Consider the following 20437-nt stretch of genomic DNA (forward strand, 5'->3'; position numbering starts at 1 on the left):
TTTGATACATTTTTTGGCATGACACCATGACGCAGATTTTTAAATACACATAATATAAAAACACATAAAAACCTTTGTCTTTAGACTGCAAGTGAATCTTCATCAAGATTAAAACATAAAGCAGAGCATGTTCTTTACATATTTGTAGCCGAATAATTAGCGGTTCTGTCAGCGATTGATGATGGATTATGGGACAATTGTTTTACCTACACATTTAGGACGTTCTTGAAGATTTAATGATTCTAAGATCAACTTTATCTGGTCTCGGTCTTGATCAAACCTGCCAGGTCCACAGCCTTTTGGGAAAATTCTGAATTTGTCAGGCTGATGTTTTTCTGCTGGTTAGAGATGGAAGGATTTGGTTTATTCGTTGTTGGTATTTGGGCTGTCAATAGTCATTGGAATGTTTTAAAAAATTTGGACATTGGGCTGGTTTTGTTTACCCAGATCTGGCAACCCTAACAGGACAATGATGGAAGCAAATGTTATATTGGTAAAAAAAAAATTATTACTTTAGCAAGGTTTTCACTAGTCTCGCGTAGCCAGACCTTCAATACTAAAGGTCCGGTGTTTTTCATGCTTTTTCTAGACAAAGCCCGTCCACAAGTAGGGTATCGTCCACTGCAGCTATCGATTCTTTTTGTAATCTAGCACTGAATCGATCAATTAATCGAGGTAAAAATTTTGTGTGTGTTTTGAAACAACCAAAACAAATAATGCATAAGGAAAATGAAGTGGCTGTAAAATGTTCAAGCATTTGGCTTTTATTTCTAAAAAAACCCGAGGTATTGACATTTGGCTCCAAAAAATAACCCTATTTATTTCAATTTTTACCCATTTAGTGTTTATTAGTGCCAGTGCCAACAATTAAGCAGTGCACTTTGATTTATTAATATGCACAACAGGTTTCATGCTGTAATCTAGCCCTGACATTAAAGTTTTTTAGTAGCCTAATGGTAAATGCTGCAGGTGTAGAAATGTACATAAACCAGATATTTACAAATAATATATAAATTCTGGGGTGAGCCTATTTGCTATGGTAACAAGCTGTGTGTGTGCTGTGCGCACACACGTGCACCTGTGTTTGTGTGTGTGTGTGCACGCGTGCTGTGCGTGAGGAAGAGTGACACCCCAGTCAGACGTTCAGTTGCTTCATTGCAGTTTGGTTTCGGCAGAAATACATAAATAAATTTTCAATAGAATGCTGCATTTGGTTTGCATCACTTGCATTGCGGTGCATTTTAGGTTGAGAATCCGGTGTTGTGTGAAATTCTGTCCCCATGAAAAACTGTCCCAATGGGTACATGCATAGGTTCCCTCCGCGTTGAAACAAGCGATTGGATTGCAAATTCTTGTATGTTTTCCAGCTCTTTTTTGATAATTATATCAGGTAATAACGCCGAACGATCATATTCCTTGTTTATATGTACAATTGTTTACATTATGCTTTGTATGTGCGTTTTGTAAGAACACCTTTTCATTGCTAAACAATATCGATTTTGCTATTTAGTCTACATTTATAATGCTAAACACAGAACTGAAGCACGAATCGAGCACATATTTCTCCGCATTGTTTTTGTTTGATATTGTCCGTAGTTAATGTCTTGTTTTGTAGTGTATTTTGCTGCATTTATTGCATGCACTGCAATAAAACTCAAATCCCTGTTGAAAAAAACAAGAGAGACCATTGTGGAATCTGTAATGGTTTTTAAAGTTTTAATGGTTAATGGCTGATGGTTTGTAATGGTTTTGTAATGGAAACCCTTAGAATTTCTGTAATGGTTTCTATTGGGGTTTTCAGCAGGGATGTGACTAACTGCATGTATAATTAAGCAATATCGCTCGAGTAGGATTGTGATATAGCTCTATATACGGCCTCGTGCCTCTGGCCTAATCACAGCCGTGATGATATAGAGCTATATCACACGACTCAGAGAGCGATATTGCTTTTATACAACAGTTCGACGGCACACGTTTGAAAAACGAAAACAGGAAAACAACAACTGAGTTATTTTAAAAGCCTCTTTGTTTGGGAACTACTTTCTTTCGCCACGGATTTGAAGGCCAGAATGACAGGTAACACTTTCGGCTGTTTTGAATATCATAATAACTCAATGGACGGATTCGCCGTTTTTAAATATAACATTAGTTAAGTCGAGAATATATATGTATAATATTCAAATCTGCAGTCGATAAGTAAAGATAGCGCCAGTTTGAACGTCTGCTTAGCAAGATTCGGTACTCGAGATCCAGAGCAATGAGGGGACGTCAGGGTTCACTCGCCCTGCTGACCACGGCCCTATCTGGGCTACATCTGTGACAGGGATTCCCTGGCTCTGGTGTTGGCCCACGGTCTGTGTTTGATGGTCAAAATTGAGATCAAATCAGCAGTATTTGGTGTCATGAAACTATTACTTGTTTTCTTATTCATATTTTGTGTTGTTATTGTTTTGGTGCGAGGTAAAAGTTAATAAAACTATATTTATATAACGTTGTTTTCCCATTTTAACGCGATACGAGCACTCGCTTATTATTAGGCTTTGTTCTTTGTTCTAGTCGAACACACCTTATATCAGAGCTCCGTCGAGTTCATCATCCAAATCCTATTTTCTGACTACCTTGTTCCTATTTATATAATATAACATATTAGTTTATCTCAAGAATACTTTACCGTGACGACTATTGAGCAGTTCTACCACGTGAAACGATTTATCACTAATAAACACCCAGTGTTAGCATATAACCCGCTAGCATCAACAAACAGGTGCCGGCTTTAGTTACCATTTGCCGATCTAATGGTGGACCATCTGATGTATGCTATTCAGACCTGTCCTCACCTGAGCGGGAAGCTGTGGAGCAGTTGATACCCGGTTATCGCAGATCCTACGCGACGTACAGCGCCCACTTCACCCAGGCTCCAGACGTCCACAAGCGACCGAGGTGTGCAAAAAGCGAACACCCTACGCGGTGCAGCTTCACGGACCGCGCTCGAGGGAACGGAGACGCCATCGCCCAGAATGAAAGCGATCTGGAAGCCGTGGAGGAGCTGCTGCCCGGCCTTCGCAGATTCAGCGTGCCTCACATCACCCTGGCTACAGAAGCCGCAGGCGATCGGGGCGTGCTGCGAGCGAGCTTCCCTCGCGATGTAGCTTCACGGACCGCGTCCAGGTGACCGAAGACGCCATCACCCAACATGAAAGCAGTAAGACTCCGCTTGTTATTGTAACCTGCATTCCTTGCCACATGTACAGTTTAGCTTCTTCCATCAGCATAGAGGGGTTTACTTGTGCTAAGTGTATTGAAGTAGTAAGGCTGACGGAGAAGATTGCAGAACTAGAAGCGCGCATCCAAACGCTAGTCGATGACAGTAATACCGCTAATGCTACAAACACTGTTTCGGGTGCGCCTAGTGTTAAACGTAATACACATAGCTCGGTTCCGGCATCTGAGTCAAGGCGGCCGACTAACTGGGTGACTGTCAGGCGGCACAGTCGTATCCAGTGCCCACCCAAGACCCCCCTGGTAATTTCTAACAGGTTCGATATTCTGAGCAATACACTGACTGAGAGGTCTGTTAAAAGTGCCTTGGTTATTGGAGATTCAATACTTAGGAACGCGAACATTGAGGCACCAGCCACCATAGTCGATTGTATACCGGGAGCCAGGTCTTCAGACATTAGATCAAAACTAGTGCTGGCTAATGCTAAGCGTAAGTTTTCTAAAATTGTTATTCACGCCGGCACGAATAACACCAGACTCCACCAGTCGGAGATCACCAAAGATAATATTAAAGAGATATGTGAAATTGCTAAAACAATGTCAGACAATGTAATATTCTCTGGTCCCCTCCCCGCCTACCGGGGGGATGAAACTTACAGTAGATTATTGTCTCTTCACGACTGGATGTCAAAATGATGCCCTCAGCATAACGTAGGGTTTATAGACAATTGGAAGCATTTTCGGGGGAGACCTGACCTGCTAAAGAGAGATGGCCTCCATCCGTCTCAGGAAGGAAGGGCGATTCTCTCTATAAATCTGACCAATAGTCTTACTTCTAATACAGTCTGACTATCCAGGGTACAGGTCAGGAAACAGACGGATCGGCTTAACCGTCCGTCTGTTAGCTGCCGTGATATGTCAAGATCACTTATATCCCAGCACTTCGAGTCAATCTTACCAGAATATCAACACATTTCAACTGTATCTGTTCCCCGAACAAATAAATACAGAGCACCGCTTGCCACTGCTCGAACAAATAAATACAGAGCACCGCTTGCCACATCTGGTACAAATCTGATTAATATAAAATTAGAAAAAAATACATTAACAGATGAACCTCGAATGTTAAAATTCGGCCTTCTTAACATTAGATCGCTTACCAATAAAGAACCTATTGTCAATGAAATAATTACAGACCAAAACTTAGATGCACTCTGTTTAACAGAAACCTGGCTTAAAGCAGATGACTACATTAGTTTAAACGAATCCACCCCACAAGACTATTATTATAAACACGAACCTCGATTAAAGGGGAGAGGGGGTGGTGTAGCTACAATATACAACAAAATTTTTAAAGTAAACCAAAAATCTGAACTAAAATTTAAATCATTTGAACTAATGTTGCTAAATATGGAAATAACTGATCGTAACCAGAAACAGCTCTCTTTTGCCTTAGCTACAACCCCTCATAGGTAGACCTCCGGGCCACCATGCAGATTTCCTTAAAGAAATAGCAGATTTCCTGTCTGAGCTTGTAGTCACTGTAGATAAAGTTCTTATCGTTGGTGACTTTAATATTCATGTAGATAACCCAAAAGATGCAGTAGGACGTGCGTTTATGGATGTTCTAAATTCTCTCAATATTAGACAAAACGTGACAGGGCCAACGCATACTCGTAAGCACACATTAGACTTAATTCTGTCACTCGGACTCAATATTAATGACATCAAAATATCACCTCAGAGTGATGCAGTTTCTGACCATTACCTTGTGTCATACACTGTACCTCTAGATAGGATCACTCAATCCACAACATGCTACAGATTAGCCAGAACAATAATTTCCACCACTAAAGATTTATTAGCACTCTTCCAGACCTGTCCCAAATTAAACATGTAGCAGATAACTGTGACGATCTAGATATTGTAATAGAAAACCTAAACAATGTCTGTTCTAACACATTGGATGCCGTTGCTCCCATTCGAAAAAAGAGAATCAAAGAAAAACCGTCAGCTCCACGGTATGACCATCACACCGCAGCCCTCAAAAAGGCAACTAGGAAAATGGAAAGAAATTATTGAAGCACAAAGTTAGAGGTATGGCGTGCAGCATGGAAAGAGAGTGTTAAACACTACAGACAGGCTATTAAAACCGCCAGATCTACCTATCTTAGCAAGCTTATAAATGAGAATCATAATAACCCTCGTTTCCTCTTTAGCACCGTTGCAAAACTGACTAGAAACAAAGAACAAACAGAAACCAATAGTAAACTCCAACACAATAGTAACGACTTCATGAACTTCTTTTCTAACAAAATTACGGCTATAAGGGAAAACATCGTAGCTACACAGGCAGCCACCACTCTACCCGTTAGTTCACTTAACACTAGACTACCATACGAACATCTTGATTCATTTAAACCTACTACAATAGAAGAGCTCTCTAGACTAGTAACGTCATCCAAATCATCGTCCTGTATATTAGACCCCGTTCCCACAAAACTACTTAAAGAGGTATTCCCTGTAGTGTCAACCCCGGTTCTAAATATCTTTAACTCATCGCTAGAAATAGGATACGTTCCAACAGCTTTCAAACTAGCAGTTATTAAACCGCTGATTAAAAAACCACAGCTTGATCAGGGAGAGCTTAATAACTTTAGACCAATCTCAAATCTCCCTTTTCTTTCAAAAATATTAGAAAAGGTAGTGGCAAGCCAGTTAGGCACATTCTTGACAAATAATAGTACATATGAAAAGTTCCAATCAGGATTCAGGCCCCACCATAGCACAGAGACAGCGTTGCTTAGAGTTACAAATGACCTCCTATTAACATCCGATTGTGGTGAAATCTCAATTCTTATATTATTAGACCTTAGTGCAGCCTTTGACACAATAGATCACACAATCTTACTCAATAGACTAGAAAACTATGTTGGTATCAGTGGTCAGGCGCTAGCCTGGTTTAGGTCATATCTAACCAATCGCTATCACTTTGTTTATGTAAACGAGGAAGAGTCATATCACTCCCTGGTTAAATACGGTGTACCGCAGGGATCGGTTTTAGGTCCTATCCTGTTCTCGTTATACATGTTACCTCTAGGAGACATTATCAGGAAACATAACATAAGTTTTCACTGCTATGCGGATGATACCCAGCTTTACATCTCCTCACATCCCAGCGGAACACACACGTTTTCCAAGCTAACAGACTGCCTTAGCGATGTTAGTGACTGGATGGCACATAACTTTCTTAAGCTCAACTCCAATAAGACAGAGATACTTATTATTGAACCGAATCGCTACAAACATAATATGTCAGATTACAAGTTGCACATAGATGGCTGCACTGTGGTGCCATCTTCCACGGTTAGGAACTTAAGTGTGATGTTCGACAGCAACTTATCCTTCGATAGTCATATCGCCAACGTCTGCCGCACAGCATTCTTCCATCTTAGAAATATCTCGAAAATACGGCATATACTGTCTACATCTGACGCAGAGAAGCTTATCCATGCTTTTATGACCTCTAGAATAGACTATTGTAACTCGCTACTCGGGGGATGCCATGCAAATCAAGTAAACAAGCTTCAGCTAGTTCAAAACGCTTCTGCAAGGGTACTAACTCGATCTAAAAAGTACGACCACATAAGCCCAATTCTGGCATCTTTACACTGGCTACCAGTTAAATATCGCATACAATTTAAAATATCACTAATCACCTACAAAGCTTTAAATGGCCTAGCACCCTCATATCTTAATGAATTACTATCAGAATACAATCCATCACGCACACTACGGTCGCAAAATTCTGGTCTCTTGATTATCCCTAGACTATCAAAGTGTCTAAAAGTGGAAGATCCTTTTCCTACTTAGCCCCTAAGCTCTGGAATGATTTACCAACCGATGTCTGAGAATCAGACACAGTCGATAATTTTAAATCTAGACTTAAAACTTTTCTCTTCAACAAAGCATTCGCATAAGGTACTTAACTCGAAATAGTTATTTGTACGGAACAAAGCACTCGCGGTCATAACACAGACCAACCAAATAAATAAATAAAAACCTATCTTAACGTATGGTCGGATTTCGATTTTGGAACTTTCGTGTGTCTTGTGAATAGGATGCCATACAGACCCGTTTGCCACTGAACCTGCATTAACGACGACAGTGGGGCTCCCGGCCTTAGTCAAACAAGTTGGCACGTATGGTCGGGTTGGGATTTTGGCATTTTCGTGTGTCTTGTGAATAGTATGCCATACAAACCCGTTTGCCACTGAACCTGCATTAACAACGACAGTGGGGCCTCCAGCCTTAGTCAAACGGGTTGGCACGTATGGTCGGGTTGGGATTTTGGCACTTTCGTGTGTCTTATGAATAGTATGCCATACAAACCCGTTTGCCACTGAACCTGCATTAACGACGATAGTGGGGCTTCCGGCCTTAGTCAAACGGGTTGGCACGTATGGTCGGGTTGCGATTTTGGCGCTTTCATGTGTCTTGTGAATAGTATGCCATACAGACCCGTTTGCCACTGAACCTGCATTAACGACGACATTGGGGCCTCCAGCCTTAGTCAAACGGGTTGACACGTATGGTCAGGTTGCGATGTTGGCGTTTTCTCGTGATCTTGTAAATAGTATGCAATATAGACCCGTTTGCCACTGAACCTGCATTAACGACGACAGTGGGGTTACAGGCCTTAGTCAAACGGGTCGACAGGTTTCATTTTCTCTTAAAGATCGGAAAGTGACCCTTAGTTACCATATATACCGTCGCAGTGGGCCCCCAATTTGCAAAATCCTCAACTGTGGATAATATGATTATGCCGCAACAGTTAGTCTGTCTGAAACTAAGCTGATTTAACCACATCACTGTGTGACACTTGCATTACATGTGAACGTCCCTACCTTAATATGATTTTGTTTTTCTCTCCCTGTCTCGTCCTCGACCCCGAGGACAATGGGACAAACAGACCCAGTTCCGGTAGATGTGAAAGTCAGCACACCTCTGATCTACTGGTCGTCCTTCAACGTGATGCCCAGCTGATGCCTGACCAACGATCACCGGCAGAACCCGCTTAATCTCCTTATCCGTTTATATGTGTGTATATACATATATATCTCCCAAGGGTTTTTCCCTCCTAGGACTTTTTTTATTTCCTCGGCTAAACAACCCCAGGGTTTTTGTTTTTTTGTCTCCTAGGGGGTTTTTTACCCCGGGGAGGTAGCCTGCTTGGGCTTAACTTAGCTTCTTCTTCTAGACGTTACATTAGTAATACGCTCGCTCATAATGTCGAGTCATAGCCGCAGCAAATTTGACTGCTTATGCTATTGTGTATTATGTGGTGCTATCTGTCGTTTTTCTGTGCTTTAACTGCTTCTATTAATGTAAAGCTGCTTTGAAACAATTAAGTATTGTGAAAAGCGCTATTCAGTGGTTTTCAATTCCAGTCTTTGCGCCCCCCCTCCCAGAATGTTTTAGATGTCTCCTTATATGAAACACCTGATTTCACTTATCAGGCTCCTTAATTAACACACTAACGAGCTGAAAAACTGAATTAGGTGTTTTATATATGGAGACATCTAAAATGTTCTGGGAGGGGGGGCCCGAGGACTGGAATTGAAAACCACTGCGCTATATATATAAAATTGAATTGAATTGAATGTATTTGTCCAATAATTACAAAGACAAAAGTTGAGTCTTGTTGTGTGTTTTAAGGTACTACAACTTTTTTATGGCCTAGATTCAAAATAACCTTTTTGTCATGGTCCAAATTAGCCTCTTAGAACACAGGGAAACAACCACATTTTGCATTAGGCAGGTTCTTTATTTAGGTAAATAGCTTTTCAAATATGTTAGACCATTTTTATTTACAGGAATCCTGTACATCCTGTAGTAATCTTCACATACATGTGTATAATTTATAAGAAAATATGAGTATATGCTTTAACTTGTGAGCACACATTTGTGCTATGTGTAATTTATGTTATGTTTGATTGTGGTTGTTTATGGATGTTTGTATATTGTGTGTGCCTTTTATATCTTATGGATGTTTGTATATTGTGTGTGTTTTTATATTTGGACTTCGAGTCTGTCAATAAAGATAACTAAATATATCATGATGTGATAAATATGGCCTTCATAAGTGTGTTTCTTGTCTTGTAAGAAAATATGTTTTGGCAAATCTGAATAAATAAGATTTGAAATTACTGCAAGGCTCTTTTTGTTAAGGCTTTATAAAGTCAAACTTGCAAGAGGCAACCCAAAACATCACCAGGAAACATTTTATAAAAATGTAATAAAAAATAAATAAAATAAAACTAAAAATCTTTATTTGAACATGCAGTTTGCTACATATAAGATTTATTCCAGTGCATGCAAATAAATAATGCAGAAAAATACACTACAAAACAAGAGATATCGCAAAAACAAAAAACAATGAGGAGAAATACAATGCTCGTTTCGTGCTTTAGTTTGCTGTTTAGCATTATAAACGTAGGCTAAATAGCAAAAAGGATATCATATTGTGTAGCCATGAAAAAGTGTTCTTACAAAACGCACATGCAAAGCATTTTAGAATATTATGTGAAGAATGTAAACAATTGTGCGTCTAAACAAGGCATATGATTTATTACCTTATAGAAATAGTTTATCAAAAAAGAGCTGGAAAACAAACAAGAATTAGCAATCCAATCGCTTGTTCCAACGTGGAACGAACCTATGAATACACAACACTAGGGGTGGAACGGTACATGTATTCGTTTCGAGCCGAATCGGTACGGGGGTCACGGTTCGGTGCATGAATTTAAACGGAGAATACACGGTATGAAAATAAAAAACCTTGCGTGCAAAATAATTAATGTAATGCGGAACTACTGTTAGATACGCGGGTTCTTTATGGACAGCTAATCTGTTGCCCCGCTTTAGCTCTGAAGCTCTGATTGGCGCCGATGCAGCCGAGCTCCGCCTATGTATGTGCTCTATCAGAGCCCGTCTACATTCTGGCACTCTGCAGTTTTTTGTCAGGTCGACGCCGGTCCAGTCAGTTAGTGAGCAGCGATAGCAAGGATGGCAAGTGGTGTTCCACAAGAGTTAGATGCTCCGCCAGCCTCTTTAAGATCGCAAGTTTGGCAAAACTTCAGTTTTCCAGTCAGTTACAATAGTACAGGCGAGAGAGTGGTGGAAAAGACGAGGACTGTGCATCGGCGTTGTTCAGCAGTTGTTAGGTATGTGAGTGGAAATAAATCTAATCGGGGCTCTCAAGTCTCACGCATTCACCTTGACACACACGCATTTCAGTCAGTTCACACGCTCACACGCCACACTTTGTATTTCTCACGCTGAGAAGTAGGAGATAAATTGTCCTACTAATATACAATTAATGGACGAGGCGCAGTTCTGTCGAGTTCAGCTGCTTTATTAAAGTGCTCAACTTTACGCAGCGCCATCAGCGTCAGAGTACCGCGAGAAATCTTGCGGAGGAGGCTGATTTCAAATCGTTCTCGCGTTACTCTGACGTCATCCACACGTCGTTTCTTGCAGCGCCTCGTGAAGTCGTACACACTTATTAATTCATCCTACAAGCCTATTTTTTTGTTCTTTAGTACATTAATATGAAATAAGGCCAAAATGTAATTTTAAAATGTATTTAGGTAACACTTGTAATACATTTGAACCCATATTTGTATGAAAGATGAGTACAAGATTAAAGTGGTATACATTTTTGAAATACGAGATAGTATGTTAAATGCATTTCAGTTCATATTCATGACATCTCAAAATAACACTGATAAGGACACCTATGTTTTTAAGATTATCTTAAGTACTAAAAAATGCCTTCTTCATTTTTGTTTTGCTTTTCCCTCCATTGTACCGAAAGTGAATCGAACCGTGGCCCCTGAACCGAGGTACGAACCGAACCGGGACTTCTGTGTACCGTTCCACCCCTACACAACACCGTTCGAAAAATCACAACATCATGTCCCACTGTATACAGTGAATGCATGCTGAAATTATTGTTGCGTGGCTACATAAAAGTTTAAGCATATGTGATGCATTGCGCGATTGGTCTGACTCGCGTGAGAGAGAGACATGTATGTGTGTGAAGGGGTTCTTTTTAAGCTATACTCTCTTGCAATTGAACGTGAATACGTTTACTACTTAAAACATCAAAGCTAAACATCATATCTAGTCAAACCGCATAACGACATCACTACAATTATAGTATGGGATTAAAATCAGTGAAAGCTACGTTACCTTGTTTCATCAAAGCTTGGTGAAACAGCAGTGGATGTTTTCGATTCAGATGCTGAATGTAATGTAATGATAAGAATGTAATGATCCCAAACTTTAGACATTCTCTCTCTGCCGTTTATGGACATATTTACTCTCCACCATCGCGCCAACTAAATTCAAAATGTATCACGCGCTATATGCTTCCTTAACATTGAACAACGGTCCGTGTGAATCAGATCTTGGCGCGTGTAGTGCGCGTCATAGGAATTTAACGAGGCTTCGAGGCAGAATTTTTGACTCGAGGAATTTTTATTAATCAAGTTAATCGATTAACTCGATGAATTGTTTCAGCCCTATTCACAATGATGATATACCGACATGTCAAACAACCAATCACAGTTTGTTTCGTCAAGCGTCAGGTTTTGGACTCACCACAATAACAAGCCGGCTGGCAACAAGTCAGTTATTAAAATAACCAGCCGCAACCGAATAGCATCTAAATAAACAACATTACTCACCATAGAACAACATTGTGCACTTCATCAACAGCCACACAAATGAGACGCTCTTGTTAAACATCTGTTTGAAGCATCTCTCTTCACTTTTAAACACCTACAAGCAATTCAGAAGAACCAAACTTTTTGACTCTTATAACTTCCTCAAGCTGATCTCTTTGTTGTATTTTAGAAAGTCTTTGGTGAGAACTTTGCATAATTTTGAGAATCCAATGTTTAGCTGATCATGATAACTGGTCATTATTATCCACGTGAACACGACTGCTTTTTTCCTCAATGGAACATCAGAGCTTTGTTTTCCAGGGAGGGACCCAAACTAATCGCTACACTCTTTTCTCCTGAAAATCCGGTTTATTTCAACCAATCAAAAGACGACTTTGACATTCCCACAGGGTTTCCAGGAAAGCGTATGATAAACATCAGACGTTTAGCCAACATTGTGTGGGCGTGACTTCTGAGGCTAGGTTTTCACAGGCGAGTCACTGTAGCAAATTAAGCATTTTGATCCAGACCTATGGGTACCTATACCATATGAATTATTTTGCTTATTTGGTGATGCTCACGTTACAAAGATATTAAATAATTATTCTTGGTATACAGTCACTGTTAACATACTACATACAGAATTTTTATTAATAAGCTCAAAAACCCATGAACCTTGTTTTTTCCCTGCAACTTTTCGCAAATTATAAGCGATGACAACTATGGAACTGTCTCAAAAAAATCTCAATTCCGTTTTCTTTTCTATCTCAGTATCTGCACTTTTATTCAGACCATCTGGTGGTATGATAAAACAATTAAATCTAATTTAAAACAAAAACACCTTCTGATGCCACAAGTATGTTGCTTCTTTGTGTTTAAAATGTAGTTGTTGCTTCTAATTTCAAATAGCTACAGATTTTCAATTCCATTTGTGACCCTGGACCACAGAACGCATGATTTGTAGAAAAAGCCCAAAATAAATTGAATGGGTTCAAATTTATATATTTTTATGCCAAAAATCTATTAGTATATCATGTAAAGATATTTTGTACATTTCCTACTGTAAATATATAAAAACTTTATTTCTGTGAGTGGCCAGAAACACACCTACAAACTTGCGCTCATTTCTATCCATTTCCCATTTAAGTTAGATTTTTATGTAAAAGCTCATTCAGTCAACATTCAGTCAACAACTTCAGTAGAGCGTGCTAAAACAAACATTTGTGTTAGTTTAGAGACTTCATAAGGACTATAATTAGCAATGCTGACATCGCGGGCACGCGCGTCGAATTTCTGTGTCGAAGAATCTGTTTCAGCCCACGCAGTACTTTTGCATGTGTGTCATGCAATATCCACTTCTCGCCGCAAGGTTGTAGTATGTTTTTACTAGGGCTGTCAAAATAAACGCGTTAATAACGCGTTAACGCAAATTCATTTTAACAGCACTAATTTTATTAACGCGCGATTAAGGAAACACGCAATTTCTGTTTGACCCACAGCTGGATGAATTGAGACGCAGCAAGTGACCAGCGAGCGCTGTCTAGATGAGTCAGAGGTTTTCATAAAAATAAGAACATTAAGCTCTCATCTAGCGAATCCAATGCTCTAAATGGTAATTAAACATCTAAAATGCACGTTTTCTGCACGTGCAGTTTTCTTTATCTGCACGTTTTTTGTGAGGTGTACCGTCCCAAATCCATATAAAGCAAAGATGCGTCTTCTTTCACTTTTTAGTTTCGTTTTAAAAAGCATTCAGAAATTATAGAAAATAGACCGCAGGACTTACTTGATGGTAAAATAATTATTAAGAGAGATAAAGTTCGGGATCTGATTGATGTTAAAAGAGTTATTAAGAGTGACAAGGCTCAAAAGCGATGTCTGACGCAGACGTCTGAAGCGCGTGCACACAAACGCGTGAGTGCGTGACACTTCGTGCTATTTATACGCATCTTCAGGAGACTGGGCTCGATATATATAGACATCTAACACAAAATTACAGGTGTAAAAATATCTGTTTTGACAAGAATTCACGCAGGTATGACCTATAATCTGTTATATCTAAAGTGAATGTTTGGTTAACTGTTAAGGAAAAGTATCTGTTGTGTCATTTATATTAAACCCTTGCATTATCCTACAGTCTTAAAGTGGTCTGTCTCAATGTCAAAATTACTGTCAGAACGTCCACTGCAGGTATCGTTCTAAAAATCATGGTTACCCTGGGTCTGATGCACATTCCAACTAAAGTTTGATGCCCATTCCAACTAAAACAGTAAATGTTTATACTTTATTTTGAAAGTACTAACAAAATTCTACCTTCTGTTAAAATTTCGTGCAAATATCTAATAAAATGAGACAGTTACAAGCAAAAACTTGTGAATAAGCAGCATTTCGGTCACACACATTCCATAGACATCCATATATAACTTTTTCCTCTGATTTCTAATATTAAAAATGTCATAACTTTCTCAATACTCGACAGATTTTTACAATCCTTGTTTCTTTGCAAATGGGAATGTCTGCTCTGTCTAGTCATGTGATAAATTTAGAGTTTTGGGGTTTTTGAAAATTTTGTCATCATACCTACTATAATGCAATTTTCTCAATATTCAGATTTTTTTGTACAAATCAGACTCCAGATTTCCAAATATGTGTATAATACTGTCCTAACCTAACAAGCCACATTTCAATGGAAAGCTTATTTATTCAGCGATAAAATGTGTAATATCAATTAAAAAATTACCCATATGACTGGTCTTGTGGTCCAGGGTCACATTTAAGCCTGTTTCTTGTATGTTGCTTAAATAAAAAAATCAGCCCATTTGCAAGTAAAAAATCCGAATCAGCTCATGATTGGTGCATCACTAGCTAGGTTTTCACAGGCAGGTTAGCAAATTAAGCATTTTGATTCAAACCCTATGGGTATACCTATACCATATGAACTAGTTTTTGATGCTACTCATTGTTGATGCTCACATTAACTTACAAAGATATTAAATAATTACTTTTGGTATACAGTCACCGTTAACATACCTACAACATTTTAATTAGTAGATTTGAACGTAACGCGTTGTGCTTTTCATTTAGTTTTAATGTTCATTATTATTAAACTATAACTGTATTTAATTGAAATTTTCCGAGATATAAACATCGCACCCCACCACGGACATAGGTATGACCTTCCCAAACAGCCAAAATAATTTAGTTTAAAGTGTCAATAACTTAGATCAATTAGCAACACTATTATCTGTAACCTATTTTTGTCTTCTAAACCAAGTTTCATGCAATGCTTAATTACTTTTCCGGAAACAAACATTAGGAAGTAAAAAGGGTTTACTCAAGTTAACCTGAACACGGCATGTTTAATGTCATTTTCAGTAACGTTACCGGTGGATCCGTGATGATCCTTATACGTTTATCAGAAAGACAAATAAAAGTAGTATAATAGCAAATACTTACAACACGTTGAAGAGAGTTCCGGGCTGTACATTACTGAAAATCACGTGCTACAGTTTTAGGCGCAGCATTATTTTGATGTCATACAACGATCGATCTGCGCAGCGCTGCATAAATTCGAACACACTCAAGCAAATATAACAGCAGACCGGGGATCTCCAAAACGCTCCGTGAAAGCAGAAGTGGGAGGTACCTCAAAGAGAACAAAACAAGAAGCAAAACTGCTTTTCTGGAAACAGTAGGCATTTACACGTGCATAGGGAAAAGTACTACTTTATCAAAAAACATAGCTAACTAACAAACTCTCGTGTGCATAGACAACCTAACTTAGCATTTTAGACTATTCTCTGCCAAGACTGTTCTATGATATCTCGTTAACTGGGTACAATCTTCACACATCCAAGTTTAAAAAAACTTATTTACAATATTAAATCATACCACTCAAAGAACGATTTAATTGGAAAATCTATTGTAGCATCCTAGCTCTAGAATTAAAGCACACCAGAGATCACTAAAACCTTTAAAAAACACGACACAGTACCTTAAAAACAAAACGACTTTTTAACTAGCTAGTTTGTGCATTTGAATTCTCATATGATCTATAAATAATCGACAGTTTATTATTTTTTCTTACCGCTGACATCTTGGCGCGTAAACTTTGAAAACTGAATACGATACGGAAATGACGACACGGAAATGACGTATGTTGTCCAGCCACTGGTGTCCAGCTATGGTCCAGCCACTGGTGTCTAGCAAGGAGTGAGTCTGCGGGGCTGCAGCTGGATGCTTCTCACTAGGTGGCGCTTCGGTAGCGCGGCCGCCATTTTGGGGTGAAAATGCCACCTGGACAACAGCAGACACCCAAATGACAATAAAAGATAAGTAAAAGTGGAAAAACTATCACGTGACAGTAAAATCTTCCCTTTTGTCGTTTTGTGCTAACTTTAAAATTTCAGTGTAATAGTAAACGTAATTCCTTTTAGGAACCACATTGCCTTAGCCAGAGCAGAAAGGTATTGCACAAAAGCCAGATAAGGGATTAAGCTGGGATTTTCCAGTTATCCTGGCTGAATTTAGCCCTGACTCGGTTGCATGAAGGGAGGCTAAATTAATCTAGATGAAGTTACTATGGAGATTTAGGGCCAATCCCATTTCTCTGTCTTACCCCTTCCCCTTCCCCTACCACTTCGTCTTACCCCTAGCCCTTGTCCCTCAAAACCAAGTGTTAAGCGCTAGGGGTGAAAACATACCCCTATGAAATGAGACACCACTTGGTTACGGTTACGTCATCATACATCGTCGTTTGCTGGCTGCCAGTTAAAACTGTAGACAAGCATGCAGTCCATTCATGGCTAGTTAGAGAATTACGGGAATGTTGTGCAAATCAGCAAATACGGGAATGTTGTGCAAATCAGCAACGTAACGTTAGCGTAGCAAACTAGCGAAATTTTAAAACATTTAAATTAAGAACATAATTCAAATATATATGAACAGGACTGTGTAGAGCACAAAACAAGACGTTAGTAGTTTTTAAATTAATTATTAAGCCGAAAATACTTACATTTATGGTACTCTCTCCGCCATTTTTGCCGGTTGCGCAGTGTATTCTGGGTACCCCTTGGTTTCAAGTAAGCTCGCGGAAATTCTTGGTTTTAAGGGGTATCTACCACTTGCCCTTAGCCCTACCACTTGATCAAAACGAGAATTGGGATAGCCCTTACTCTCACGTGAACGTGCAAAACTAAGGGGTAGGGGTAAGGGGAAGGGGTAAGACAGAGAAATGGGATTGGCCCGCTAGCCTGCTCCAGAGCAGGCTAACAACCGATTAATCTTAGTGATTAATTAAATTCTATGGGGCGGTTTCTCGGACAGGGATTAGCTTAAGCCAGGACTAGACCTGAGTTTAATAAGGAAATATAATTAGTTTAAACAAACATGCCTTACTAAAAACATTACTTGTGTGCATTTTGAGGCAAAACAAAGCCCTGCAAGTAAGCTTACGATGGGCCTGTATGGGCATAGCCTAAGGGCCCTGCACAGGTTTGCTCACTGGCGAAACGTTGGCCCCTTAGCGCTGGCCCTGCATGGGCAGCCCTCACTTAGCCCCCAGGAAGCCCTCACATAGAGAAATCCCCAGAGGTAAATGAACACTGCTGGATATATTGTCCCAATCTTACAGAGTGTTTAAAAGTAACAATGAAGCAGAATTAAAACCGCTGTTATCCTCTCTCTCACCATCTCTGTCTGAAATCTAAAATTGCATTTTACATCTTACTTGTAGAGTCATTTTCTTACTTTAGGTTGAGATTTTGTTTCATTTAAAGTCACCCTTATTGTGATCAGTGTTTGATTTAGTTAAACTTGACTCTTGACTCTTGCCTTGTTCAGTCTTTTGATTGCTATAACTTTGTGTGTTTAAGATATGTTTGTTATGGCAGCATGCGATCCTTAGGTGGTGGTCAGTTCAGTAAATAAAGTCTAAACATCATCATATAAAACTTATGTATTCATTTGTTGTTTGCAACCTTATCAGAAGGATCTTTCTCTGACAATGTGATACTATAGTGTGAGATCCAGCTTTCTTATAGCAGTTTGTCTTTCTGAAGAATTTTGAAACACTGACACTTAAAATTAACTGCTCTACAATGTAGACACACAAATATCAAGAATCAGAGTATGAATCACAATGATGGTGACAATAAAATGAAAAGCTTCATGCTGCATTGCATGCTGGGTATCAACAAATTACAACTCTCATCCAGAACTCCCAGAATGCACTGCGGCATGAATAAATAATGACCTTTTTTACCATTTTCTTTGTCACCATTGTTGAGATTCATACTCTGATTCTTGATGTCTGTGCATCTACATTATGCAATGTTTATGTGCACACTATTAAAATCCTTCAGAATGATAAACTGCTATGAGAGTTCTGGACCCTACACTGTAGAATTTCATTATGAACAGAAAATGATGCTTCTGATGAGGGGGGAAAACTATATTAATAAATCTGTTCATTTAATGATTATGTTTGTCAATGTTTATGTATCAACCATCAATATTCAACTACAATTGCCTTTTCTTTGCTATAGCATGTGTTTTAAACACACTTAAATATAGCAGTCAGAAAACACTAACAAGCCAACGGTCGAGAGTCAAAGTCCAATTAAAACAACCACTGATCACAATAATGGTGACTTTAAATGAAACGGCCAACATCTAAACATAAGTTAAGAAAATGACTCTACAAGTAAGATGTAAAATGCAATTTTATATTTCAGACAGAGATGTTGAGAAAGAGGATAACAGAGCTTTTAATTCTGCTTCATTGTTACTTTTTAACACTCTGTAAGATGGGACAATATATACATCCTGCAGTGTTTATTTAACTCCTGGGAATTTTTCTGTATGAGGACTTCCTGGGGGCTAAGTGAGGTCTGCCTGCGCGGGGCCAGCGCTGGGGGGCCGGTGTTTTGCCGGTGGGCGGACCTGCGCGGGGCCCTTAGACTAGCCCTAAGTGGGCCCATGGGGGGCCATCGTAGGCTTACTTGCAGGGATAATACATATTTAGCAGATGAATGATTTTAATACATTTAACTTTAAATGTAACTTAAATTTATTTATTTTTTAATTTGGGGGTACATTTTAAAAGCAGCAACTTGAGTGGACAAAAAATTAACAGGTGAAAATAAAACATAAATATATTGTTCATAAGAACTGTAGTTGATTTAAGCATAATTATATGCTAGAGGTGTCTAATCTCATATGTCAGCTGAGCATGGTGGGTGAAGAGCATATGCATTTCAGAATTTACAGTAGTACAAGAAATGATTGTGTAAAATCATATATGTTACACATATTCTTGACCAGTCATTATTACTTGACATGTTACTCAAAACATTTTTGATGGCAAATTATGTGTGCGTTATAGAGCCACAAGTCATCATGTTAAACCCTGGAAGTATGAGAGATTTTAAACCACTGGTTTATTATCACACTGTTAAAAAATTAGCTGTAGTTATGCAGCTGTTTGCCAGTAACTTATGTAGATTTAAAGGTTTATTATTTACTGGCAACAGTTTCTTCAAAGTTAAATCAACATTAAACATTAACAAGTCTATGATTTTACAGCATAAAACTATAAAATAACAGCCTCATGCAAAGCATTTTGTGAACCAGAAATCCTCATCAACCTTTTTCTGTTGTTTCCTTCATATTTTGGTTCCCAGAATGCTTTGCATGAGGCTGCCATTTGACGGTTCTACTCTGCAAATAAAAAGACCTGTCAATGTTCAATGTCCATTCAACTCCGAACAAACTGCTGCCAGTAAATAACATACATATAAATCTACAGTAAGTTACTGGCAAACAGCTGACAGTAATACTGTAAGTTTTACATAATTTTTAACAGTGTAGTGTTAGGTGTTGATAGATAAACAGAGTTTTATGAATGGTTACAGGGTGAGGATCAGTTGAAGAAAAGCCTGAGGTATAAGCACATTATACTGTAAGTCTACAGTACAAGCCTTGTGAGCTGAAAAAATATTGTATGCAGGACACTAACAATCTTCTCTGTGATAAAAAAAGAATTTTAACTCATTACAACAAAACGCCAAGAGCATACCATCACATAATGATATTGTATTCCTTCAGCCATGCAGACACCATATTTTTTTTTAAATTTCAAGAAAAATGTAACAACTAGAGAAAGATACAAATACTGTAGATCTTTAAAATAATGTGCATTTTCATGCACACCAAGCATAAAAAAATTAAATGACTGTACTTGACTTTTGTGTGTTGTATATTTAAATGTCCTCTTTGTGTATCAGACAATCTGAATAAAAAAAAAATAATTTCTTAAATTTGTTAATAAACTATTATCCTTATATTGGGGTTGTTAAGATTATCATTTATATTCAACATTTGATAGGCCTATAATATACCATATTATGAAACACATGTCTATATTTTATTAATTATTATTGTAACAAAATTTATCAAATTTAATATATAAGTTGATTTTCTTTAAT

At 38.6% G+C, this 20437-nt stretch overlaps 1 protein-coding gene across 2 annotated transcripts in view; it reads right to left on the bottom strand.

The window, feature by feature from the left end:
- crfb1 (cytokine receptor family member b1) overlaps positions 1 to 15564 on the bottom strand; it is an 83246-nt gene extending 67682 nt beyond the window's left edge. For both annotated transcript variants that reach the window (XM_055214428.2, XM_055214426.2), the window contains exon 1: positions 15408 to 15564. The gene's annotated coding sequence lies outside the window, so the exon portion shown is untranslated. The remainder of the gene's footprint in view (positions 1 to 15407) is intronic.
- Positions 15565 to 20437: the final 4873 nt, after the last annotated feature.

The sequence above is a fragment of the Misgurnus anguillicaudatus genome, chromosome 17 (assembly GCF_027580225.2).
Source record: "Misgurnus anguillicaudatus chromosome 17, ASM2758022v2, whole genome shotgun sequence".
NCBI classification, from domain to species: domain Eukaryota; kingdom Metazoa; phylum Chordata; class Actinopteri; order Cypriniformes; family Cobitidae; genus Misgurnus; species Misgurnus anguillicaudatus.